This window comes from Crocodylus porosus, unplaced genomic scaffold (genome assembly GCF_001723895.1).
Source record: "Crocodylus porosus isolate Cpor-Errol unplaced genomic scaffold, CroPor_comp1, whole genome shotgun sequence".
In the NCBI taxonomy this organism is placed as follows: Eukaryota; Metazoa; Chordata; order Crocodylia; family Crocodylidae; genus Crocodylus; species Crocodylus porosus.
This window is the reverse complement of record NW_017728931.1, coordinates 130,995,428-131,022,626: the sequence shown is the minus strand read 5'-3', so window position 1 is coordinate 131,022,626 and position 27,199 is coordinate 130,995,428. Positions and strand designations below refer to the sequence as shown.

Here is a 27,199-nt window from a genome sequence, read left to right as displayed (position 1 = left end):
GCCCCGCGCCCGGGAGCCGGGGGCGGCCGTCGAGCCGCGGGCACCTGGCTCCCGCTGGCACGTGCCTCCTCCCCGGGGCGGCTGCCTCCGCCGCTCCCCGCGAGAGAAACGTGGCTCTTGCTGCCTCTTTTTCCCTAGAGGGAGAGACCGAGGGGTGCCGCCCGCGCCTGGAGAAGGGGCACGCTGAGCTGAGGGTGGCTGAGGGAGAGCATTTGTGCTGGGAAACCCCCCCCGCCCCCGGCCGCGCCGCTTCGGGCGCCCGTGCTGGACGCGGGGCTGAGCTGCTGCGCACGGGGCAGGCGTTCAGGCACCTCGGAGGGGTGCGGGGGCAGCCCTGGTGCCGCCTCCCTGCCGGGCGGCGGGTCTCCCTCTGCTCCCGCTCCCCTCGCACGCGGGACTCTGTGCAGGGGCAGGCCTCGGGCTTGCGACGCAACCGGTTCCTGACAACCGCGTCCGAAGTCGAAACGGTGCGACGCAGAACCAATTTTCTCACAAGAAACAGTGCTGTAAGTGGGGGATTGGCTCCTGAAGGAAGGTCCGATACCCTCTTTTCACTAAAAACACCCCAGAATTGTGTACTCGATCAATTATAGATGAAGGTTATAGCTACATGAATGTATTTACATCGTAAATAGCAAGCATATTGATTGGGAAGGACTTCTTTGAGGTGACTTTGCTGGACTTTTTGAAGGGCTCTGGGCTGGAGCCTTCGCAGGAGCCCTGGCTGCAGGTTTTCCTGGAGTCCTGTCTGCTTTCTTAAAGAAAGTGTCCAAGGGAGTTTGGACAGACGTTTTCCGGGGAGATGGGTGACACAGAGAACTTTTTCTCTGGCCTGGCGTCGCGTTAGATCAAGCGTTATAAAGTCAAAACTGATGTCATAGAGTTGAAATAGGGTGTCAATTTATAAAGGTTGTAAGTGTGAAACGTTGTAAGTCGAGGACCGCCTGTACATTCACCTTCGGACCCTGCTTTGGTGGAAATGACGTCCATGCCTAGTCCTCTTGTCTTTGATCGTTACTCGGGGTGAGCTAGGTATTTCCAGGGAGATCGTCACACTAGGTCCAGAGTCGAAGAAGAACACCTGTCCTCCCTGGCAAGCTGTAGGTGTGATCCAGATGAATGCACTCGAGGTGTGGGGGCTGGAGGGGCTCAGGCATCTTCCTATGGCTCCAGGGGCATAACACTGAGCTCTGTTCTGGGCTGCTGAATTTCTCCAAATGATCCAGTGTAAATGGGTACTTGGCCACTCGGGCTTGGAAGTCAAAGGTGGCTAGATGTTTGCATTACCTGCTCTTGCCCAGAAGTTGGGAAGAGACAGGAGTGGATCCATCGCTTGTTTAATCAGACTACAACGATGCAGGCCATACAGATAGGCAAAACTAGGTATCTGCTGGCATTTTCTTAGCATTTGTGGGACTAGTTCCTCTTTAAATGTTATTATTATTATTTTGAAACAGCAAAGAAGGGAAGGCAAAGATGGCAGGGGCATTCTTAGACTTAGTGGAAGCGTGAAGCAATTGAACTCTGGAGTTGCAGCAATTGAAACCAGTATTCTCCTTTTCTAGAAATACAGATACTATAGTAATGAGTATGGTCAAGCTAACTATATTGCTCAAATGCATCCATCATTTTAATGGTCGACCTGTGGTGGTCAGAGGCAGGGGGTTGCTAGTTTTCTCAAACTGAAAACAAGCTGTATATTGCTTTGGGTACTTGCATAGTTGGTGCCCACGTTTAGTTATTCAAGTTCATGTTTCTTACAAATATTGAAAATGGCATTTGCTGTGTCCAAAGAGGAAGCATTCCACAGCATGTGATGTAATTGCTTTTTGTGTATTGAAGAATCACAAAGCAGCAACCTAGATTTCCTTAAAAAAAGCTTCACTTTTATTTGAACTATGAAAAGTTTTCCAAGAACAATAGAGATCAAAACACTTGTCAAACCACGTACCAGACAATGCTTCCTTGTCTACTTACAGAGCAGCTCTCAGACTGCTCATTTGTAAAGCTCTGCCTTTAGATTGATTGCATAGGCAAACTCGATCTTAAGTTGTAATAATACATTGTATCCCCCTCTTACTCTTAATTACCAATCTGGCCAAGGTGGAGAGGCATGGATTATATCAGAACCTTCAGTTAATCAATGAGCACAAAACAGAGCTTCATCTTCTACCTTGTGTTATTACATGTGTAAAATATGATGCATGCCTTTATCTTGGTCTGTTAGTTTGCTCAGCTGAAGATGAGGAAGTGATTAGGATTATGAATCCTATCCAGAAAAGGGCTATGCTGACTGCCATTGTCCCCCTACTTTACCTGTGGCAAGTTAAGGTGCTGTGCTTGGAGGTTGTGCAACAGGGTTGTTGGGGTAGTTTTTGTAATAGGTTAGACAGGGTTTGTCTGAGATGGTTTGGATAGGGATGATACTGCCTCTGGAAGAAATTTGGACTAGACCTCCAGAGGTCCCTCCCAGCCCTACTTTTCTGTGATTCTGTAATTCTACATTCCTGAGAAGACGTTTAATCAGAACATTGGTACCCAAGTCCTAGGAGGCCTTGTCCCATCTGTCTTGACAAGGCAGAGCAGCCTGGCTCCTGTATCCTCTCTAAGCATTATGGTAGCCCAGAAACTAGGTATTCTTTTCTTGCCGGGCACTGATTGCTACATATTATAAGGGTGCTTCTAAGAAATCAGGCTGCATAGTGGTGATGGCCAGCTGAAGACAATCAGAGGAGGAACCAGCAACAGGATTCCCATTTTGCTACACAGTAGCTCAGTGGTTAGTACAATCACCCATCATGTGGGAGACTCCGATGCAGTTCCTTCCCTTACCAGAGAGGATTCAAGCCTGTATCCCCCACTGCCCTAAAAGGTGTGCTACCCACTGACTTGCACACAGTGGTAGGATTTGCAGGATACTCCATTGGGCAGAAAAGGATTCCAAATGAATTGGCTGAGAGAGAGAGAAACCAAGAAAGACCAGTAATATAGTTGTCAGATCACTCACCTGGGAGAGAGGAGGCTTGCATTACAATCCCTGCTTCAGAGGTTTCTTATTCATTGCATCATTAGAGAAAAACTTAAACAGCCTTTGGAGCAAGGCCTGGAACCCAAACAAGACTCTCCCATCCTAGGTAAGTGGCCCCATCACTTAGCTAAAGATGCTTCCCTTGGTGGTCTCTGTCTAGCCCAGCTATTGCATGAAAAGCAGAAGAGCTTCAGCAGGAGGCCTGAAGGGTCCAAGCCATGCCATCACTTGCTCCAGAATGGCAGCTAAGTTATTTTCCTGGGACTGAAGATGTGTCCCATGAAGAGAAATGGAATTCATCCAGGTTCTCCCAACTCCTGGTGTGTGCTTTAATGGCTTAGGAGATGTATGAGCATTATATGTAGATCAGCCTAACTAGGGTTAGGTCAGTCTGAATGCCTGATTGTACAGGCTGTGCTCTGCTCCCACCCTCCTGTCCCAGCCCGAACCTGCCAACCTCCCCTTACACCTAGACTGGATGCAGTGAATACTTGTTTGCCCTCTTAGTTATTGTATAAAGGGAGGGCATCATCAGTTCCTCCTGTCATAAATGGAAAGATTGACCTTTGCCCAGTATGTGAAAGAAAAAGCTTTGGCATCTGTCTTCAAGCGGAGGCTCTGGACTGTGAATCCCAGGAGTAGGAAAGAGCCTTGTGATGCTGCTGAGTATATGGACTTGACCTAGATAGAGTCTAGGCATCTCCCTGCTTAGTGTGACTCTCTTGATGGCTCCTTACTTAGTGTACTTATTCTTCATGCCATCCTGAGGCATCTAATGCTCCTCAAACCCTTAGAGACACTAATACTTAACTTGGGATTCTGGATTCCACTATAATGTGGCAGATCACCTAGGGTACATGCAGACATTACATTTAAAACAGCCTGACTAGGGTTAGGTCAATCGAAGCGTGAATCTGTGCAGATATACAGGGAGGTTAAATTGGGCAAAAAAACCCCAATGGCTTGATCATAATTAGTTCATCTGAGGTGGTGACCTAAGTTAGATTGAGTATAGGTTAGCCCAGTCTACTGAATGTGCTCCAAGCATATGCAGGCAACTCTGGGACTGGAAAAGCCCAGCCACTTGCCCCAGCTCCAGAGCTCCGCTCTTCCTACACCCCTCTCTAACCCTGACTGGACTATTTTTAGCTCCCTGAACATCCCCACGCCTGCAGAGTCAACCTCCCGTGGACCTGGCAACCTCTTCTGCAGACCCACCAGGCCCCTGGATCCTGCCAACATCCCCCACGCCACCCTGTACCTATTAAAACCTGATCATGTCTGCCCCTCTCCTCACCCAGAGTTACTTAAATTGGGTTCCTGGCATGGCTTCTGGCACCGGAAAATGTGTGTACAACCTCTCCTGATCTACAATCACTGACTTATAGTAGATCGAGTGTGGCAAACATCTGCATGTACCCCTAGGTGCTACAGCTTACAGTGTTATGACACTTAAGTGCTTTTATGGACCTAACTTACATGGCTTATAATTGATTCACAGTGGTTTTTCAGAGGTAATATCACTCAAGTACCTTTATGGGCCTAATTTACATGGCTTCTAATTGATTCACAGTGGCCTTTCAGAGGTAATATTTCCCTATGTGTGTGATTGTGTTCATTCACTGTTTGATACTGTTCCTGGTAAATTCAATTGGAATTTTTCAATTTATTTAAATGGGTTAAGGCCCTAGGGAGAATACTTGTGATGTTTTAAAAATAATCAAATTAGAAAATTAAATATAAATAATGTTGCTTATAAGGTATACACCTCCAAACCCTTGGGGGTGCTGCACAAGGGTAATGTAATGATTAAAATATCACTGTATACCACCTATATACCTTGTGAGGTTTTCCTACTGTGGGGATCCTTAGGAGCTGGTTAAAGACTTGCCTTACAATAAAAAAAATCTCTGTTCTTTTCCTGTAGCAAGTTAGTCCAAATCAGTCAAAGACAATCAGTGAAAGACAAGAGTTAAGTTTTACCCTGTTGTCTTTTTCACCCTTGCCAAACACTTTAGGCCCAGGATGAGAGCTGTTCAGTCTAAAGAGATACAGTAAATGTGTTGACTATTTGCTTTCCTTCCTTTGTGGACTCCTCTCAGCTGTAGATGGGCAACAGACAAGCTTAGAATAAAGATGCCCACAAGGCATCTGAAGCGTGAAGAGCAATGACGCCATTTAATTTATTTGTGAAATAACCTTTTTTCCATGGTGTGCTGTTTTGCTCTTTTTTAGTGCTGTACCTTAGTCATATTTTGTAAAAGATCTGACATCTCTCTCTGGGCTTTGTATTCTCTCTCTCTCTCTCTCTCTCTCTCTCTCTGTCTGTCTGTCTCTCTCTCTCTCTATATATATAGCAGTAGCAATGAATAAATGTTTAAATTAGCTAGGGTTACTATACATCTGGGTTTTCCTGGACATATCCTCTTTTTGAACCCTCTGATCTCCGTCCAGGTGGGTTTTTCAAAGCTGACCAAATGTCCAGGATTTTATTTTGCTCGCAGGAGCGTAGCAGCCAGGAGACACTGCCGGGGGGTGGGGGAAGAAGCAGGGAGGGAGACCATGGCCAGGCTGCCTGGTGTGGTGCGGCAGCCCCGTCTCAGTGCAGGGGGTGCCACAAGCCCCCCATCCTCTTCCCTCCAGCCTGTGCTGGGGATGGACACACTGCATTGCTGCCTGCATGAATCGGAGCCACTGTACTCTGACCTGGTCAGGACAGGGACGGCCGGGGGGTCAGGGGGCTGCAGATCAGGAGTGAGGGGCATCAGGAGGAGCAAGCAACTCTGAGTTGGGAGTGAGGGGCACTGGCAGTGTTAGGGGGCATTGGATCGGAAGTGATGGGCACTGTAATGGCCCAGGGGGGCATGGTACTGCAGTTTGGGAGTCAGGAGCAGTAGCAGGGCTGAAGTCAGTGGGTCGAGAGTGAGAGGCAGCAGCAGGGCAGGGGCAGGGGGAGGGGGCTATGGCTTGGCAGGGAGGGGCAACTGAATGGGCAGGGGCAGGGCACTGGCAAATCTCTGCCCCCTCCCCCCCACACACACTCATGAACAACAGGTGTCCTCTTTTTTTGATGTGGAAATAGGGTAGCCGTAAAGCCCTATATGGACCCTTTTGTGTTTTCCTATTTCAGCTTCCATCCTTCTGCGTTTTATCTGAAACTACCCTCCTGTATTTTTCTTTTCAGATAGCAGGTAGTAAACTGCACAAACACTCTAATTATCTACGATAACAGTCCCTAAATTCTATTGTGCTCTGCGGAGATGGATCAGGCATAACATCGAGTGCACCCAGAAGGAGTCAGTAGCCAATGTCTAGTTCAAAAATCCAATTTGTATTGTGGCTGAATTTAGGATAATATAGAGTTTTGTAGAAATACCCAAATAATGCATTGAGCCAATTGGCATTTGCAGTATGGTCTACCGGGCAAATAACTGAAATCCAAAAGAAATCAGGATTACCATCTGGGTTGAATCATTGCTTCAGTTCAGCTATCATGCTGAGGGGGTCTGGTGTTAATATCTAGAGTGTTAGATGTGACCTTTAGTAAATTATTGCACCACCCTTCAACCTTTCCAACCCAACTGGAAAATCTGATTAAAATATGGAGTTTCCCTGATACTGCTACCTTGTACTGGACTTCACTAATCAAACCCTTGTCAAGAATAACAGTAAATTAGCCCTATTTAAGGAATAAAGACTCTACAACCTTTACTCTCATGTGGTTCAGGATTTATGTGGATACGGAGGAACTTTTTCATCCTTTGGAATTAAATTATGTTTAGGGGATTAAATGGTGAGGACCTTCACATATAATCTATGTAATCTAATGGTGAGGAATTTTGCATATAATGTGCTATCTATATTATTCTGTTTTCAGCAATATTTGTCCTCTTCTGCATCTTTAACATTTTTCATGTGTGTGTACAAAAGAAGAACATTTGTGAGTTTGCTGTCTTGATGTGGTCACTTTTAAAATAGAAAAAAAACCCCAGAATTAAATCATTTCCAATCAAGTTGGTCAGTGAATCAGGATTCTTGCAGGAAGCAGATGTTGTGCAAAAAAAAAAGACAATCTGTAAAACACTTTATTTTTACAATTCAATGTGATGGGTTGTTTTTTTGGAGAGGGGAGGAGGAAATTACCCATTTTCCTGGAATATCCCATTCCAAAAACATTCCAGATACTGTAGACTTGCTTCTGATCTCATCTCGTTCCAAATAGCTCCGAACTCAATTCACTGCAGAATGCCCAATATCAGTAGACTTGTACTAGCCTAACTTCCCAGATGTAAGCTTGTTCTTAGCTATCCATTCCGTAATTACTGACTTCAGCCCAATTTAACAGAGCTTAAGCTTAAGTGTTACTCTTGTTAGGGGTGCTGTTCCTGAATGGATTTTCCTGAAAACTAGTGTAAGGTGAGGTTCCTAAAATACCGAGTATGGTTTTCAAAATGTGTGTACCCAAATATTCCTTAGTCCTGGGTATGACTGTAAATTGCATCAGACTGGAGGGCCTAGTCGCAAAGTGGTGGGGGATACTCGTGGTGGGGTTGCAACCACAAGATTGCAAGCTCCAGAATAAGGTGAGTATAAAAGGGCCTCAAGACCCCCACTGCCTTGTGGGTGCTCCTTGGTTGGAAAAAGGCTAATCCAATGGTATGTGCCTACCTAGCTTGTAATATATACTGGAACTTATCAGTGACAGACTCTATGTAATTCAGCTTTTTTTTAAAAAACAAAAAACCATCATTTCCCGATTTAATGAAAAGAGAATGCAAAGAATTCTCTCTCTCCACAAGACAAATTGTTGCTTCCCCCAAAAGAAGATTTAAAAACAATGTATGCTACTCTAAAATTAAATGTCAGACTCTCTGCCAAAGAAAACGAAGAAATATATTGTTTTGTACATGTAGGTTTTTTCTCTTTGGGATTATAAAAGCTTTGCAGCTTTTTATGATTACTGGACATGCATTATAATACAGAAAAAAATCCAGTTATACTATGCTTTGAAGCCAAAGTAACTCTGTGGACCCATCTAAAAAAATTAAGGATATTGGCAGTGGCAGGTACTTGCGTTGTGATGCAAGTGTGCTCTTCTCCAAACAAAACAGAAAAATGACATGGCTGTTTGAGGCCATACCGTATTCTACCTACTGAGCGTCTAAGTAGATTTAGGCACTTGGGAATAATTCTATTCCACCCTGTTCAAGTCCCTAAAAATCCAGTAATGTATCTACTCACAAGAAAACATCAAGTATAAGAAAACCCACCCTACTTTTTTATTAACTCTTCTTAAGGGACTTGGGCAGGATGAAATAGGAGCATGCTAAGGCACCTAGGGTCCACTTATACACCCAAGTGGAATAGAATGTGGCCTTTTATCTGACCACAGTCTCTGATTTTTACCCTGTGTTTTTTGACAGCCAATATTTCTGTTGTCTTTCTTATAACATTCCAGTGACTAGTCTCTGAATTTTCAGTTTTTCATACAATATTGGCTCTTTATTCAGTTTTTTTTATTTTTATGTTTTGATAATGAGGGCCTGAAAATCTTTATGACAAAAATATTACTTTAAAGCTACTATAGGACAGTGTGCTCAGAGTTTAATTTATTCTTTTTCATTAAAGCTTCTTTAAAGTTTCATGGAAACTGTTGAGAAATAGATTTACGTGCATATTTATTTGTATCCATTTTCCATTTCTTCAAGCTTGTTCTTATTAGCAGGGAAGTTTGCAAAATACAAAAATCTTTGGAATTCACCATCTGTTCAAGAAGAAGGTCCTTTTATAATCCAAGTGATTTTTAAATATTAATGTATTATTTTTGTGGAAGCAGCATCTGGAGATCTCTGCCAGTGGTCAGGGCCTCATTATACCAAGCACTGTATGTATAGCCAATAAAAATAAGACAAAAGTTTAACATTTTTAACATATAATGTAGACGGTAGTTGAAGAAGTCCAGAAACACAGGTACAAAGTGAGACAAGGGAGGCTAAATATGTTTGGTAGAACAAACAGTAGTTTCAACACGCCTGCCGTCTGGGTGTTGGAGAATTTTGCAGGTATTATTGGAGAGTTGCACCTTAAGGAGAGGTTTGAAACTGGACACAATAATGGTTTTAGTAGAAGCTCTTTCTTAGAGACGAAAGAAGGTTATGCTGGTGCTAAGAAGGTGGATGCTGATGTTTTGATTGCTAGAATAGGTAAGTAGAGTGGAGTGATACATAGCATTTGATATGATGGAGAAGGGGAAGCCACTGAAGGGAGGCAAAGACAGGAGTGGTAAAGCTATAAGAGCGATGACACAAAGAGGTGATATTAGCACCAATGCATTGAATGGTTTGGGGGAAAAAAGCGCCCTGTTGCAGCAATTAAGATACAAATTGAACATGTTAAAAAAGGAAATGCAGGCTAATACTTATATACATTTTAAATAGCAATAATTAAAAGTAAAATAATAAAAAATCCCAAATGAAATAATAAAATAAGCATAGTAATAATAAAATGGTCTTCCTGCTAATTCAGAAGCCTCCACCGGCTATGAAATATATTTCCAAGATGTACAGTGTCAAGGACTACATCTTATTCTGAGGAAGAATATTGCGAAGAGATTAGGAGCGCTGACATGGTGCATCTGAAAAGTATCCATCTATTGAGATGCACATGAATTCCAGGCAGTAGTTTGATTTGGGGGAGCTATCCCCCAGTTCCCATTTAACTGGAAGCAAAAGCTAAATGATCAGGGAAAAGAATCAGAAACTCCATGCACTCCACAGCAAGCAAAACATGCTTCTCTGTTTCATCATCTATAAAATGGGCATAACAACGCTGCTCTGGTTTCAGAAAAGGTAGGAGGCTTAACTGGCAAAGATTTACGTTATCTTCTCCAATAGAAGGAATTTTTGAGAGAAATTGAGCATTAAGCAATAGGGTCAAATACATTACCCAGAAACAAACGTATATGCAAAACCCTCAGATGAGAAAAGCACAGAAGAAACTCCCTAAATTGTCCCAACCACTTCTCTTTGGAAAATAATAATAATACATGATAAGAATAATTGCCTAAATGGATATTTTTTTCAAATGTTTCACAATAGAAGTCAATTGAACTTTGAAATCTGTAGGAGTTTAAGTTAATACTTATGGCCTAATAGAAGGAAACTTCCTGTGTGGCATCCTATTAAAATGAGAGCAGGAGAGTGGCTTAATAATGGTTGTACTGTTAAAAATCCATATGTGTGGGTAGTTCTCAGTTTTGTATAAGCTGAGATACACACCATAAATATAACTCAGAGCTGGGGTGGGGGGAAAAAAAGTGTTATGAAGACATGCCAGAGCAGGAATAGGTAAGATTGCTGGAAGGAAAGATTAGATAGAACAACAGCTCTCTGTGCCTGCAGTGGGAATAATAACATAGCCACATTTGCAAAGTATTCAGGATTTTACAAGTCACAACCTCAGCTGGAGTAAATCATAGTAGCTGAATTGAAGTTAGTAGCACTATTTTATTTATACCAGTGGGGGACTGCCCTATATTTAAAGAAGTGTCCAGTGGCATCCCCACTTCAATGGTTTCCTGAAGGCTATCAGATTTTTGATCGCTGCTTATAGACTGGACACCCTTTTTTTTAAATTTTTTTTTTTTACTATATTTGCAAAGAAGAATTAGACTTGGCAATGCTGAACGGTTTTGTAACTTGGGGGCGGAGGGTGACCAGGGTAGCAACCCTGGTGTGGCCTTGGAGGGGAGGGGGCAAAATAACTATCACTGTAGCAGCACCTGTTGCAATTAACACAGCAGCAGCTGATCCTGCTGCCCCATGTGGTGTGGCTGCCTGGGTGTAGAGCTGTCTGCTAGGCTTCTGTGGCAAGCATTGCTTTTCCCTAGTTTTGAGACACTGCTGCTTAAGAATGAGATTCACATGAGCCTACCGAAGGAGTGAGAAACTGCCTCAGTTAGCTAAAAGGAAGTTGAGGGAAGGCAACGCTAAACTCTGCCTCTCAGACTCCGATGCCTAATATTGGGCTGAGAGGATACATCTTGGCTAGGGATTCACCAACATGGTAGGGGCCTAAACCAGATTAATCCTTTTTTTAAAAAGAAAGGGAGAGGGAGAAATGGTACCCCGGGGATTCGAGCTCTTACATGGGGTCTGGAGGACACCTGATATATGGAATTCTGCCTCTGCCTCAGGTGTTTTGAACCTTTGGCTCCCACCTCCCACGAGGGTGATCTAATCAGCAGGATAGAGGATAGTCTGGGATAGGGATGTTGTCAACTCAGCTTTCAAAATTTCCATTTTGCATGGAACACCATAATAAAACATCCCTGGGACAGAGTGGGTGGAAGGGGAGGTTGGTTTCCAGTGGTTAAGGCAGTCATCTGGGAGACGTTTGGCTTCTGGTGCCTTCTTTAAGCTAAATACAGAGTCAAAAAGCCTGAGGCTGAATCAGTTCAATCTTCCCAGGTTAGTTTAAGCTGCATAAATTGACTGATAAGCAAGTGAACAGACATTCACTTTTGATTCGAGAAATGTAGACACCTGCCTGCAGTGACCCCAGCCAGAAGCTGCGGGGCAGTACAGCATGCCTCTCGGGTCAGCTGGAGCAGGCAGCTTGGGCCAAAGCTAACCTACCCATCCTGCCAGGGGAGGTTTGCAGGGGAAATGCAAAGTATCCTGGGATGCTGGAGGACTGTCAGTTAGCTTGAATTTGGAAGGGATCTGGGACAGAAGTTCAGTAAATCAATTAAATCTGATACTATAGCCATCTAGGTTTATCCTAAACCAGTTTGGGCCATTTTGAAAGCAGGTTATGTGCACTGAACTTCTGTTGTGTTGTAGGTTTGAGCCAGTTTCCAATCACTTATACCAGGTTTATGGATAACTTCTGTCCCTAGCCCTAATGAATGTTTTATATTAAAGATTTATTGGGCAAAAGTTTTGTCCCCATGCAGGGGAGTGTCTAAGAATTGGTAGAAGTGGGTCACTTTGTCCCCCAGTTCCTTTCTGCACATGGTTAGGCATGTTCTCAACCTGTTCTTTTAAAAAGAAACATTAATTTTTTCTGGGTTTAAATACTTGAATTAAGTAAAGAGAAAGTGTTGAGGAAAAAAGATTTAAAAAGCACAGTTAAACAGATGGGAAGTAAATCTGCTTGCTAGACTTGTTTTCTATTTGGGATTTATAAGATAAAAAATATACTGTGTTGTTAAAACTGTTGGTCTTCATAACAAGTACTGTACTCAAATACTTTAATGTCTTGGTACATAAAGCCAGTGTAACAGAGGAATAGTGACTCTAAGCATGAGTGCCAATAAAAGATCTCACATATGCTTAGACAAGGTTCTTTGAGGAGGAGTAGCATTGTTAGCTTTGCTACACAAAGACTGGCAGGTAATTGCATATCCTTTTGTGGCAACACACAAAGAATACCACAGAACTTGCAGAAAGACCTGTATTATCATTGCTATCTATTTGTTTTCATTCTTCTTTTTTGATTGGCACATCTGAAATATGAAAGCGGAAACCTTTTTGACCTGTGTTTTCGCTTTATCACTGCATATTATGTGTCTGTAGAAGAAAGGGGAACAGAGGAAGCTAGGGAAGACATGAGCAATAGATGGAGGTCTTCATAAATATCAAACAGCAACAGAGGCAGATATATATTGATTGACAATGCAGTAAGCTTTGTATACATGAGTACCTGTCACTCCACCAACATGTCTTTCTGATAGGAGATCTGGACAGTAGTTCACTTCATCAGCAATTGTCTAGTCAGACTGACGGTCAGCCTAATCCACATAACTAAACCAGACCACTCTGGCATCTACTGTGTCACATTGCCTTAGGCACTCAATATTTACTCATTTTGAAGACTGCTGGAGAATAAAATAATTTTTAATCTAGGGTGCTTGATTTGTCCTTTCTCTTTCTGTAGAAAGGAGAGGTGGCAATACAGTCTAGTGGGTAGGACATTGGATTGGGACTTGGGACTCTGGCTATGTTGAACAATTTTGCAGAGGGAATTGATAGATTCTTCATCTCTTTCTAACTTCAAATCAAGGAACATCTAGAAGACATGCTTTTGTTAGATAAAAGTTTCTAGATTCAATAGTGGAAAATCTGGATGAAATTCTATGACCTGTTTAATACAGGAGGTCACAGTACATGATAATAGTCCATTCTAGCCTTAAACTGGGAATTTAGTAAATTAATATATGCAGAACATGTTTACAATCTTAAAATGAAAGTTACTCCAGTTAAAATTATTTCAGGAGTTCATTTATATAGATCTGTTCAGTATGCATGTAATTTTTGAGAACCAAAGAATTGATTGGCTTTGGTGGCTTGAAAATGGGATGGGATTATTTTGGATAGTTTGAAGATCAAGGATACTGGCTTAGTATGAGAAAGTAGCACATCTAGTGCAGCAGAGATAGCGCTCCTATTCTCACTTGACTTGATAGTGAGACTGTCACAGAGAGGGACCTCTTTGTTCAACATAGGCGATAATTTTGTCTCAAGGACAACTTGATTTTCTGCCTCCCTGTAGGGAAATTGTGCATACTAAGGCCTGATAACAGCACCCGAGCTAAAATTAATAGAGCCTCATTTATAAAATGAATGCAACTTGCCTTTCATTCATTTCTTTTAGTGCTTATTTTGGAAGCCCATGTATAGTTCCCACTGAAGTCAGCACTAAAGTTGGAGAATTATTTAGGACAGTGGAAAGATGGCTCAGCACACGAGATGCCAGCTTCTGTCCCTTGTTCTGCTACAGCCATCCTTTGTGAATTTCAGAAGTTAGGCCCAGACCACCAAAAGCTATTTTTTACTTTTTTCCTTTCTCTGAAGAGAATTAGGTATTTGATACTTTGATCCTGGTCTTAACTTCTTTGTGCCCCAGTCTTGCATTTGTACAATCCCTTCCACCCAAGGGGGTTGTGGGGATAAACATACTAGAAGATTGTGTGGTACTCTGGCCCTATGTTAATGGAAATTGCATAAGTACCTGAGGCAGTAAAAAGACAGTATAGCTAGTCTAACATCATGAAACAAAAGAAGAAAGATTTAGGCTGGCTATAAAGGGGGAAAAAAAATCTACCTGCCATTTATCTTGAGGATTGTTCTTCCAAGAACAGCGAGGGAGGATTTTTCAGCTGTGATTTTAAAACTGAACTGGGAAAAAAAAGACATTAGTTATTTTAAGTTCAGGAGAAGTCTTGCCATGTTGGAAGAGATGAATTATATGAATTAAGGTACAAACATTTCACATCCATATATTATAAGAACCTGGTAGGGGTATTAAAGGGACTAGAGTAAGAAACTATTTCAAACATTACAGCGCAGATCTTCCAAGCTTAATGGCATTAACGTAACTTAAAGAACATTAAACACCTACGTGCCTCAAAAAAATCTGGGCCTAAATGGAAGCCAATCTGTTTTGAAAATCTGGCCTTAAATATTTTAATAAGGAAAGTGGATTAAAAAACCTGGCAGTCAAAATTGTTTACTGATACTTTGCCATGAGCAACAGTCACCTTCTTTGTTAGGGCTCGGATGAAACAATTATCAGCACCTTGGAGAAAAAAGAGATTTAAGGAAAGTAAATGTCAAAGGAGAAGTAAAGGATGCTTGGTGCTCTCCGTTAAGCTTGGAGGTCCATGTGCAGAGCAGATGGAGGATAGGGGGGTCTTTGAAGCAATATTAGCAATAATGATGGGAGGGTAACCCATTTGAGGTCCCTTATATCCCATGCAAGTGCCTGATTCTACATTTCAAAGGCAGATGAGCTTAATTACTCCATCCTGTTAACGACATAGGCGTGACCTAGTGATTGATTTCTCACTGGTATTTTTACATTCTTTATCCCGTGAAAAGAACATCTTCTCCCTCTCTCTCTCTCTTTTTTGTCTAGTTTACTCCTTTTGTTTGTAGTCTTCAAAGTAAATGCCTGCTTTTAATGTCTTGTCCCTGTTGTTATGGAAACTACCCATTCCACCCCCAGTGGACCTCATGCCCTCCTAGCTGGCTCCACAGCCACCTTCCCATCACAGCTGTTTGTGGTCATTCACTTTACTGGCTCTGCAAGCATACGCTCCCTTCAGCATGATGTTTCTATACCCACATTAACTTAGTCTCCTGCTGGCTTTCCTCATAGTTAAAGGTTAGGAGAGAGTAGGGGATCCTCAGTATGCAGATTGGATTTCTGATTGTCACGCAACTGTAAAAATACGTCCCATCCTATTAAGCTCCAAAATATAACAATACAAGGATGCTATCTTGCAAGAAATTCAGGCAAGGTGAACATCCTTTTAAGAATGTATGTTAGGAAGAGGTATCCAGGTTGTAGCCATATTGGTCTAGGGGAAAAGGCAACCAGGACTCCTAGTATAGATGATATGCTTTATTAGACCAACAAGATTTTTGCAAAAATATTTTTTTTAATTGCAAGCTTTTGGGCACAACCACCCTTCGTCAGGCATTGGAGAAAAGACTGTAAAAGTTCTCCTGGGTAGAAATGAAAGGAAGAGGGGCATTAATAAATGCCCTGAGTTGTCGCACACAATTTGGACACCACTTTTTATTTTTTGTAGCTCCCAGGGGCCCACGCTCTGTTGAGTCATATAAATATAAAAAGGTGTCTAGTCCCTGCCTCTCGCTGTTTAGGGCTGGAATCACAATGCCCAACTTTTAGGCACTCTGCTGCCTAATGGAATTTACATCATCCTATGAGGCACAAATAGGGTTCCTAGTGCTATGCCTGGGGAGGCAATGGGATTCACAGAGGTCAACTACCTCAGCTAGCCAGTAGGAAACGCTCTGGCAAGAAGGATGTAATCCCAGCCCAGGGGGCTTAGGTCCTTATCTCCATACGTGATTCACAGCCATGATGCCTCTCCTGGCATAAATGCTTAAGTGCTCCCACCTTTTATCTTATAGCCCAGAGCTTACAACAGGAAAGAGGATCAGGTTTAAGTCCTTTCTTTTTCCGGGGGGATTTGAACTCTCCTATCTCTCCACCCAGGTAAAGGTTTTAGGTCTTTCAGGTAACAGTTGTCCTCAGCCACACTTGCTAAAGCTGATTAATGGGGGAAAATGTATTTCTTCAAAAACAGAGAGACTTTATAGACAAAGGGATTAGCACACTTACTTGAGGCAAAGATGCGTGAGTTCAAACTCTTTCGGGCAGAGGAAGGACTTGAGTGTTAGTATCCCAGATCCCAGTATTTAAGTTGGAGGGGTCTTGGTTAAAAGAGCACCTCCTTTGGCCATTTGTTAAGTGGGGTTAATGTGGTCACAGTATGATCACACACAAGATAATTAGGGAGCATTTATTTATGAATTCTGGTGGGGCCTATGTGTAAGCTACATGCTGAGATACTCCACATTGTCAGGACTTAACGGTTGATTGTGAACTCAGCAGCAGAAATTTAAGTGACTGTGGTACTTTGGTACCAAAGTGCTATTTTAGGCATAAAGTCCTTGTGAACTGAGCTTTTGGATTCCAAGCATCTGGTTCTGCAAATGCTTGTTTGAAGTCAATGCAGAGTTAATCATTTGAAGGCCTCTGTATGGGGATAAGTAGCAACAGGTGGCTTTAAAACACAATAGAGAGGGCATAGGGAAGACCCAGCTGACATTAATAAGAACACAAGGTTGCATCTACATAGCTGGGATAACTCAGCAGCTGGTGTCTTTGATGGCTGTTCATTACATTATTCATAGTACCTTTTGCTCCCCACGATTATTGCATTCATGTCATTCAGTTCATTATATTCTTAGGGGGAGGGACTGTCCTGGTCATCTCTGTAGTACAATAAGGTCCCACCCCTGATTGGGGCCTTTCATTACTTCCCCAATAACAAATGCTATGGAATAATACCTTAATGATGTAACATCCATCAAACAAACTATAGGTAGTTCTCCAGACCCAAGTGGTGTCTTAGCAGGAAACTAATCTGTTGTCTGATGATGACCGTTTCATGCAATTGCCTACCCAGATTTTTGTAGAGCTAAAAACCCATGAAAGATATGAGGCCGTGTGTGCGTGCGTGCATGCACGTTGGGGTGGGCAGAGGAAATCTATATTTATTGAAATTTGGGAAGTATTCCAGAGATGACTTACAAGTATGGAAAAGAATACATCTTCTGTGATGCCTGAGAGTTTATCAGGTTAGTTTTGGAGGTTTTCCAAGCTTTTAAAAACTTTTTTTTGGACTGAAGCAATTGCACTGAATAACAGTAAAGTGTTTTCCATGTATTTTTTTTTTTATTGCACTGGGGTTTTGCAGCAGCTTCCTCTCTTCTTGCATAGCTTTGATTTTGTTCATGCAGCTCCACTAGGATCAGATTAAGCATTTATCTTGGTGACACACCAAGACATTTTGGAGGACTATAGTGACAATGCACAATGGAGCCGGTGGTTGGTCATAAATACTTAAAGGTACCTAGTGGCCCAGCTAGCCTTGGGGCCCCTCTTGTGCTACACACAAATATGTGGAAAAAGGCTGAGTTAAACTTGTTCTGAAAAACTTGCAATTTAAATAGATAGTACAGATGTATAAAGGAATCAAGAGGACAGTAGTATTCCCACTTTCTGAGTAGAAAACTGGGGCTATGTCTATGCTGCATCCTTCTTGTTCTGGATGAGGAATGGGCTCAAAATGCACTCTACCTGCTTGTGCTTTTCTGCACTCTTCACATTTGGAAATGCAGTAGTGAATCCACTGGGTGGACATAATCCACAGTTCCTCTCTGGCACCCTGAATCATGTTTCAAGAACTGAGTGAGGGAATGGCACATTTGTGGATTTGGTATTTTATGAGCAGGAGTAGGTGGGCAGCTCACAATCTCCCCCAAAATACTGGGGGCAGGGCTGACATACCTTAGAGGACAGGTAGTTCTTTCCTTTTTGCAGCTAACCATTGCTTTCCCATATGAGTTGATAAAATTGTAGATAGTGTTTTGGATTACTGATGAAATGTTCTCGTCAGTCTTATCATTTGGGGGACATCCTTATTTAGCAGCAGCAGTTTCTTAAAACTTTGAACATAGAGCTTTTGTGGAGTTGTGGTTTCAAGAGTTGCTGTGTTCCTTTAATTCTTTTCAACCCCATGCCTCCAAATGAGGAGCTACTACTAGGACTCTTGTGGCAGCTGATGCGTAGAAAGTAGCACCTCTGATAGGTTCCCACAAGCAGACCCATGTCCAAAACCTTTCCTGTTCACTTGGTTGCCAATGCTGTGAGCCAGGGAACTTGACAATGCAGTAGCCTCAGGCATACCAGGAAGACCATGTAGTTAAATTGCTTTACCGTATTTATAAAGTCTCTTCAATATTTTTCTGCTTCACAGTCTTTGATGAAATAGGCAAATATCACCAGCTCAAAGCTCAGTTACTGTCTTTGTTTTTCCTGCTGAGTAGGAGGTTGGGGTTTGAATAACTTCTGGACTCTAAACTACATGCAACAAGCTATTGAGTGGTAGAAGTGACATTCCCAGCCAGTCTAATGGGAGTGACTCATGAGCTCGCAATTCTCTAATATAAGATTGGAAGTTGATATCTGTAGCAGAAGCTTTGCATGCAACTACTGTTAGCTAAAATCCATGCTATGCAAGGAAGCCGACTGATGAAATGACATGCTGTGATCTTGGGCTGTTTTACTTAACATCTAAAACTACATTAATTGTATATGGTGCCTCCGGCAACTACGGGGGGCAACATGGTGGTGAGCAGCAACTGCCCGCGCAGTCAGCGGCAACCGCCCACAGAAGCTGGCAGTGGCTTCGGCAGCAGTCAATCTTGGGGGGGGGGCACATGCCACCCTGTGCCCCACCTACATGTCACCTATGTTCCCAGTGCTGCCAGTTCCCCTTGCTCTTGACTTGCAGACCCCTGCCAACCCAGCCCTGCCAGTGGCCCTCACTCCTGACCTGCAGCCTCTGCCCCTCCCAGCCCTGCTGTCTGTGCAGCGTGTGCATGCACGCACACACACACGAGCAGTTGGCCAGGGCTGCGCACAGACCACATGACCCCCAACTGCTAATCACCTTGCTCTCTGCTCCCAGCCCCAATCAGTCAACCCAGGAAAGCAGAGGCAAAGCAAAAACTCGAACATCTGCTCACATTTCAAAAACCTGCCTGGACACAAGGGCGGGAGGCCAAAAAAGAGGACATGTCCAGGATAACCGAGACATATGGTAACTCTACTGGTAGGGGCATGGACGATGCCCCCTCCATGCCCAGGCAGCAGGGAGGCTGCCTCTTCCCTGCAGCCAGAACCAGCTGATGCACATGCATCAACTTGAAACAGCTTTCCTGCCATGGGGGTAGGGGGGTGAAGTTCCTGGTTGCCCCCTGGTTGGAAAGCTTGCCTTTGACACAACTTTGCAGCCCACCTTCCAGGAGGTTGGAATGCCTGTTGGCTCCCCCTTCTCACCATATTTTCCATTGCTGCAAATTCCCTGTGAATACATCTCCCTAGCCTTTCTTTGGCTGCTTGCTGCTGCACCATCTAATAAAAGATATCAGATTTACTCGAAGAACCTTGTCTGCCTCTCGTATATAGCCTAGCACCTATTTGGGTTGTAGCAGCAACTTCAGGGTGCAACTAGGTTGAAGAAAGGGGGTTCTTGATTGTTTGCTTACTGGAACTGGAGGAGGAAGGCTTTTCTATGATCTTATATTTCTCTTCCAGCCATTATTCTAGTCTATTCTTGTCAATAGAAGGCATTGCTATGGATAGGCTTTCTTACAGGGAAATAAAGGAAAAAGTGACTGATCTAAGTTTTTACTTTGTAAGCAAAAGATCCTGGCCTTTTCTCTCAGTGTCAGGAACTCTTGTCCTTCCAAAGTGCTGAGCCCCTGGATAAACATTTACTGTATCTATGAGTGTGAGTTCATAGCCTGGATGAAAGTCAGGACCCCTCATCTCTCCCTGGGCTTCTTTTATTTTGAATTTCTTTATAAGCAGGGATTTGGACAAATGGTTTCATTCTTCAGTAAAGTTTGTCACCAAACCTAAAAAGACAAATGTCCTTCGTTTCCAAAGAGTCGAAAACTCCTTTTAAATAAATGAAATAAAGAAAAGGACAGTCCTCTTCTTTTCTCAAAAAGTCTTAGAAGGATAAAAAAAACTGCTGCAAGGCAAGAAAGAGAGAGGCAATAACAATTACTCCCCATTCATTTAACTAATTCTTATGGGGGGGGGGGATTCCCAGTGCAGGAGGAGAGTAATACAATTAAAGAAAAATATCCTCAGGGTCTTTGGGGTAGGAAAGAGAAAAGAAATTGCAAAAGTTCTTTTCTCGTGGATTGTTAAAACAAAACTAACTTGTTGATGACAAATTTGTGCCGTAAAAAGTTCCGAGTTCCCTTTCCTTCAAGCGGCATGACAAAGTTTAAGGGGAGAAAAAGAAGAAAAACTCTTCCAAAGAACTGATTTAGCAACAGAAGCAGACCACCCTGTTTCAGGCAATATATATAGCTCTAGAGCTGAAAGAGGGGACCAGTTATGCTATTCCTTTTAATGGAATGAGGATTAGGCCCTACCCTTGAGCATCTGACTGGGGAGACCGAAAAGCAATGTGGCCCGTAATCTCGTGTGTGTCACAAGCAGTGATATTTTTTTTTTTTTTAACTGCAGTCCACTTTGAGTACTGGAATGTGCACTCAGAGCAAACAGACATAGACAGAGTCCTATTTCAAAAACACACCTTGTGTTAAGGGTCTGCAAGACTGTATTTGCTTTCATTGCAGCACCTGCCAGCTTTGCTGTGTTTAAGAATCTGTCAACGGCTTCAAAAGAAAGGGATTCCATGGCAGGGGAAGTAAAAATGAGGAGGGGTTTTACCTTAGGACTGACCTTTTTAAAAATCAGATTCCAAAGCGCACATCAGAATTTGTTTCAGCTCCCATATGGTTGCGTGAAACCCTTAAATTGTCTTTTATTTGTATTTATTTATTTTTTGCAGTTTCCATTTTCATTGTGGGTCTGCCACCTTACTGATGCTATTATTATTATTATTATTATTTTTTTAACTTGGTGTGTAACCTTATTATTTCCATTGAAACCACCCATGGAGAGGTATTGTAGGCCCAATGCAATAGGCTCTGAACAGTGTCTTGAGACTTGGGTTCTGTTTCTGCTTCTGCCGGTGACCTAAAAAAAAACCGTCTTCAAATCTCTCTTTCTGTTTCCTGTCCCACCATCTGTCTTGTCTATTTAGACTGTAAGCTTTTTGGGGTAGGGGCTGACACTAATTACTGTCTTACAGTGCCCAACACATTATCAGGCCCTGACCTCAGTAGAACCCAGTGTGAATAAGGGTAGCCAAATCTGGTCTTCATTATATGCATTAGTGTATGCTCTTATTATAATTTTATCATCTAGGGGGAAAGCGAGGGTGTTTATTTAAGCAGCAACAACCACAAATTAATTCAAAATAACTTTAAGTCCTTAATAACTTTAGGCTAGTTACTGCTGCTGTTTTGAAGTCTTATTTCAAACCTTGCAGATTAAGCCTATTTCATTTTTTGTTTGGATGGAATAGTAAAGGGAACATTTAAAAGGAGGAAAAAATTCCACACAGCTTAGCCCAGTCTGAAGCAGTTGCCTGTTTTCCTGGATTTGAAACACTTTGCTAAGTGCAGCAGGGGAGGGCCAGCTATGGCAGTTTCCAGCCCATTTTTGGACTGCACATACAAAGCAGAGCTGAGAAACAGGCATTTGCATGTATGCTTATAGGTAGTTGATCCAATCCTCTGTTGTTGTTGTTTAGGACAGGTCTGATTTGGGGGGAGGGGGGGTTGTTTGTTTTTTGCTTTGTGGGTGCATGTAGGGTGTGGGGGGGAGAGGCATTTGTTCAAATCTTACTTGAAGAAGAAGAATAGAAAAGTAAGTAATTGTGGTGGGTAGTAAACAGAGCCCTAGGGTGATAATAGGATGCAATGAATAATCATCCCTCCATGTCGTTCTTGATATAGACTTGAACTCTGCTGAAGGGGTGTTATCTGCCGAGGTCAGGATTGTGACAAAGTGTAAGTTTGAAAGGGAAATCTGCTAGTGAGAGTGATACTCGCACCCGCTGAGTGATAAGCTGCTGACAGAATGGCACACTGATGTTTGAATTGCCTTCTCTTGTGACGGAAGTATGCCTCCGATCCCCTTGTGTATTGCCACTGCCAGCCTGCTTTGAAAGCTTACACTTACTTGCCACAGAGACAAAAATGAAAGGATTCCTGCTGAATCAACTTAACAGTACCTTGAGTCTTGAGCCAAAGGTAAAGCAGCCAGATTGATGTGAGCTGGAAGCATTCAGTGTGGTTTTCTTTCCCCCCAAAAGAAGTTCATAAACAATAATCATACCCAGATGGCAGCCCATTGTTATCACTGTCATTATTAGCATGTGTTTACTTTAACATTTTTCTAATGCCTTTTTATTAGGTCACTGTGTATATCTTAAATGTAGGGAACCGGGTCATGTAGGATAAAAAGTATGCATTTCTCATTTCAAAAGGAGGATAAACCAATAACAATGGCGAAAGCTCAGCATTCCACTAGTGTTTGACAAACTGGGGACATTATTTAATATGTGCAGGCAGATTATTTTAGAATTCCTGTTCCTATTTGTTTCCTTCCTATAGCTGAAGTCTTAAAAGCTACAGGTGGGGCCCCACAGGGAGAGAGTACCCTGATGAATACACTCTGTGCTCCTCCCAAAAAAACATCAGCCATAAAAGATGTTTTATTTAGATGCTAAAGGTTAGTCCTGTATGGCTATGAAGAGACTCTGTATAATGTGTGATCTTAAAAGAAAAGTTAATGATAGCCCTTTACTGTACCACTTGGTTTGCTTTGGTTACCTTTTAAAGGTTACCTTTGCTGTGAAAAAAGTCAGAAACCTGGCAGTGTTCAAGTAAAAGCACCAAGGGGATCTGACACCTGGTATGAGGTGCGAATGTGGGATCTGGTATTGGATCCCATCACACCGTATTGCTGGGGCAAAGGACTCAAAATCCTGGGTTCCCTGCTGCACTGGCAAGTAACAGCCTTTTCTCCCTGTGCCCCACCAGCTGGGAGCCCCATCAGCACATGGCGCACTCCCCTGGCTGGGATCCCCAATCAAGGGTCTTGAAAGGCTTCTGTGTGCTCTAGAGGTTGGGCACTGGCCACATGTTCAGTTAAAGGCATGATAGAAACCAGCCACAAAGATATTACCAATTTTTGTGCAATAACTTTGTGGGTTACTCCCCATTTTATCACACCATTAACTGATTGAACATGTGGCAAGGTCACTACTTAAGACATCATTAACCAGTTAATTGAGCCTTAAACATAATGTCCATCAGGGGCCTTAGGGTCGGATCCTATTGTACCTGTAAGTTGCCAAGGTGGACTTAGGTGCTTAAGTATTATCCTCTTCTACCCTGCTCAAGCCCCTTTAAGAGCATTAATGTTCCAGTTTTTGTGAGGAGTCATTTTCTTAGCCATAAGTCTCAAGTCAAAAACAATGGGGAGGCGAAGGACCCACTTTACCTTGCATTACTTGTTTTTTCAAGACCTTGAAACTTTGTTTAAATACCTAATAGGTGGAATAGAATCTGTCTTTAAAAAAGAGATGAGAATTTATTTACAATTTATAGTCTTAGCAAGAGAGTCAGTTGCCCCTAAATACCTGATGCCTTGCACTTCTGACTTTTAATTTCAGGATACTTTTCCATCAAGTATAAATATCCCCGTGCTATTTCCTGATGACTTCCTGTATCTGGTCAGGACAGTCTTATCTATCTAGTTCCATATCCTGTCATCGGTAATGGCCAGGACCATCAACCTAAGAGCATACAATGCACTTTGCAGTACGATAGTATATTATAACCTTTGAGAAGACATGGACAAGGTATGGACATATGGACAACTTACCACACAGAATAATGGAGGCAGGGCTTTACCAAGCATCAGCTACTCTGTAATGACTGGCCATATGTGTGTTCTTACCCTATGGAAACTAAACCATACTAGGGTAGCCCTTAATAGAAGATGACTATGCTACTGTGGCAGTCTTCATTTATCCTAAAAAAGCATTCATGCAGGTAGTTATTGGGGAAGAAATGACTTCCATTAAGCCCTGTTGCCTTTCATTTCATGATAGACTGTTCATACTTCCAGGGGTCCAAGGGTGCATCTAAGGGAGATGCAATGGTGCAAATGCACCCTTCTTTGATTCCTGCTCCACCCAATGTTTAAAACCAACTACCTGGTCAGAGCAGCAGTATTATTTAGGCAATGCTGATGGAGTCAATTGAGTTCACGACTTATTATAATCCACCTGATACCTGCTAATAGCTCTTCAACCCACAGATGTTAATGCCCTTATCTCCTTTTAAATGGTCTTGGTGTTTCACTAATCAAACCTTCTGCAATTTTGCTCTCTGTTAGCTACTCCTGGTAATGTTTCTCTTCTCGTATGTCACAACCTTATAGACATTAACTCAGGTGTAGAAATAACTGTCAGTGAAGTGTTGGATGGATGCACTGTCAAGATGTTCAAGGTGACTAAAGTTTGTTTTATGAATCTGAATCAGAGATGCACATGTGATTCTAATGACTACAAAACTAATGAAAAAACTACTTGTGTTTTTGCCAAGTGTGTTGTGGTTTTAAATTTAATATATAATATAACAAATTTAATGCATATTTCAATAAAATTATATTTGTCTCTTTTTTCCTAGGCCTCAATAATATTAGAAAAGCTTCTAATTTTTTTTTTCTTTAACTGGGAAATATGTGGTGATATATCACACCATCTACACTCACCACTCTTGAAAATTTTAGATTCACCCATGCATACGTCTGTATAGATGACCCACTCTAGATCCCCCTTTCCTACATTAAGCACACTGGTTATATTTACAAAAGGAGAAAATATAATTTATAGGAATAAGCCACAGGAGAACCAAGGGATATTTACCTACTCGTAGCCTGGTTGATTTGCAGATATCCTTTGCTAGAGGGAAAACAGAGACAGTCTTTTTTTATTGCAAATTCCTAGCGAGTACCTTTTTACCAGGGTACCATGGGGAGCTTGTCTCTGTCCTCCAACTCCCTACCACACATGTGATTGTGATACAACATTCAATCATGTGATCACAAAGTGCTTGTTCTACAGGATCTCTAGATCGTTCAGGATAGAGGATGGGGCAGAAGGCTGTAGGAAGAAAACTGATGTCCAATTGTTTTTAATGCATACTGAGAGAGAGAAGTTGACTGCATTCTGTTTCTAGCTGTGACACATTTACTACATGATGTGGGGCAAGATTTAATCTGAATGTGTGCATGCAAACCTACGCAACAGCTATAATTCTGTCATTTCCCACTGTAAGTGCTTGTCTTTGTTCTTATCATGCATTTTACGCAATTTTATCTGTGATTGGTTTATCATTGCTTTTATGTCCCTTCAAATTGGCACAAGAGGGAATGGTAAATGAGACTAAAATGTCACCATAATAACATGCACATGTAACAACTGTCTAATGTGTTTTTTATTCCCCAGTCCAAATGGAGTGTAAGTGCTTACTGCTGCTCCCAGCTGATGTCCTTTACCTCAAGGGTAGAGACCCATGTTTTTGTGCTTATGGTTCATGATTAGTTCCAGCAGGTGATCCTTGTTGAAGGGAATTACACACTACATAATGACTGTATTTTTGTTTCTTCAGTTCCAGATTGTGGTAATTGTTCAAGTTGTGCAAGAGCCCTTGAGAAGCTGTGAAGCAACTTGGTGAATACTATGTTTTCTTGCCTATCACCTACTCCCCTCAAACCCAGCTAGGTAAAATTGGGGTGTGCAATGCATTATACATGAGGAAAAAGGTTTTCAGTTGGTCCTGAAATGTTGTCTTTGGAAATATTTAGCTGAGAAGAGTAAAGTCAGGCCAGTAAACACAACAGTGAGTAGAAATTCTGGGAGTTTCTTTTTTTTTTGGTGGTTTTTTTTTTAATGAAAAGCTCTGTATTTTCACCCAACTGAATTAAAAATATATGCCCACGAAGTATTCTGTCTAGAGTATAATAAAAATATTAAGATGACTCAAAATGATGGCTAAATAAAGTAATTCTGTTGTTGTGTGCTTATATGCATTTATGCTGTAGGTCAGACACTTCCCTGGAGTAAATCTGTGCAACTTGTAATGAATTTCTGAAACAAATTATCCATTTTTTACCTAACTGTTTCTCACTGCTGAAGTATCGTTTCAGTGTTTCATTTTTAAGGAGGCTTGAATTAAAATGAAATCTATAGTCCAATAACAGTAACAATGCTGTTCTGTATTGTTGCCCTTACACAGTACAACATAGCTTACATAGTACTTTACTAACTGAAGCCTGAGCCTTTAAAAGAGACAAGCATGGGATCAACTTCTGGAAGGACTGGATGTATTCAAATCAGCTGGTCCAGACGAACTCTACCTTAGAGTACTGAGGGAATTGGCTGAGGTCATTGCAGGACCCCTGGCATGGCTTTATGAGCACTCGTGGTGCTCTGGTGTGGTGCCAGAGGACTGGAAAAGGGCCAGTGTGGTTCCCATCTGCAAAAAGGGGAGGAAGGAGGACCCAGGAAACTATAAGCTAGTTAGTCTTACCTCAATCCTGGGCAAGCTTTTTGAGAAAATTATTCTGGCACATATCCACAATGGGTCAGCAGGGGAGATTATGCTTAGGGCCAATCAACATGGGTTCATTAGCGGGAGGTCCTGTCAGACCAACCTGGTGGCCTTCTATGACCAGATCACCAAATCCTTAGATGCAGGGGTAGCAGTAGACATAGTCTTTCTGGACTTTTGGAAGGCCTTCAACATTGTCTCTCACCCTGGTCTCATTAAGAAACTGGGGGACTGTGGTGTCAACACCCATACAGTCAAATGGGTCACCAACTGGCTGGAGGGCCGCACCCAGAGAGTGGTAGTGGATGGGTCATTTTCAAGTTGGAGGGATGTGGGCAGTGGGGTCCCCCAGGGCTCAGTCTTTGGGCCTGTACTGTTCAACATCTTCATCGGTGACTTGGACAAGGGGGTGAAAAGCACTCTGTTCAAATTTGCTGATGACACTAAGATGTGGGGGGATGTGGGCATGCTAGAAGGGAGGAATAGGCTACAATCAGACCTAGACAGGTTA

General features: G+C 42.4%; 1 protein-coding gene across 2 annotated transcripts in view; it reads left to right on the top strand.

The window, feature by feature from the left end:
• The first annotated feature begins 1,032 nt into the window (after positions 1 to 1,032).
• Positions 1,033 to 27,199, top strand: part of SEMA3D (semaphorin 3D) — a 199,383-nt gene continuing 173,216 nt past the window's right edge. The window contains exon 1 of one of the 2 annotated variants that reach the window (XM_019543653.1): positions 1,033 to 1,130. The gene's annotated coding sequence lies outside the window, so the exon portion shown is untranslated. Of the gene's footprint in view, positions 1,131 to 11,034; positions 11,093 to 27,199 lie in introns of those variants that run through there. The other variant, XM_019543652.1, reaches the window with a different exon arrangement.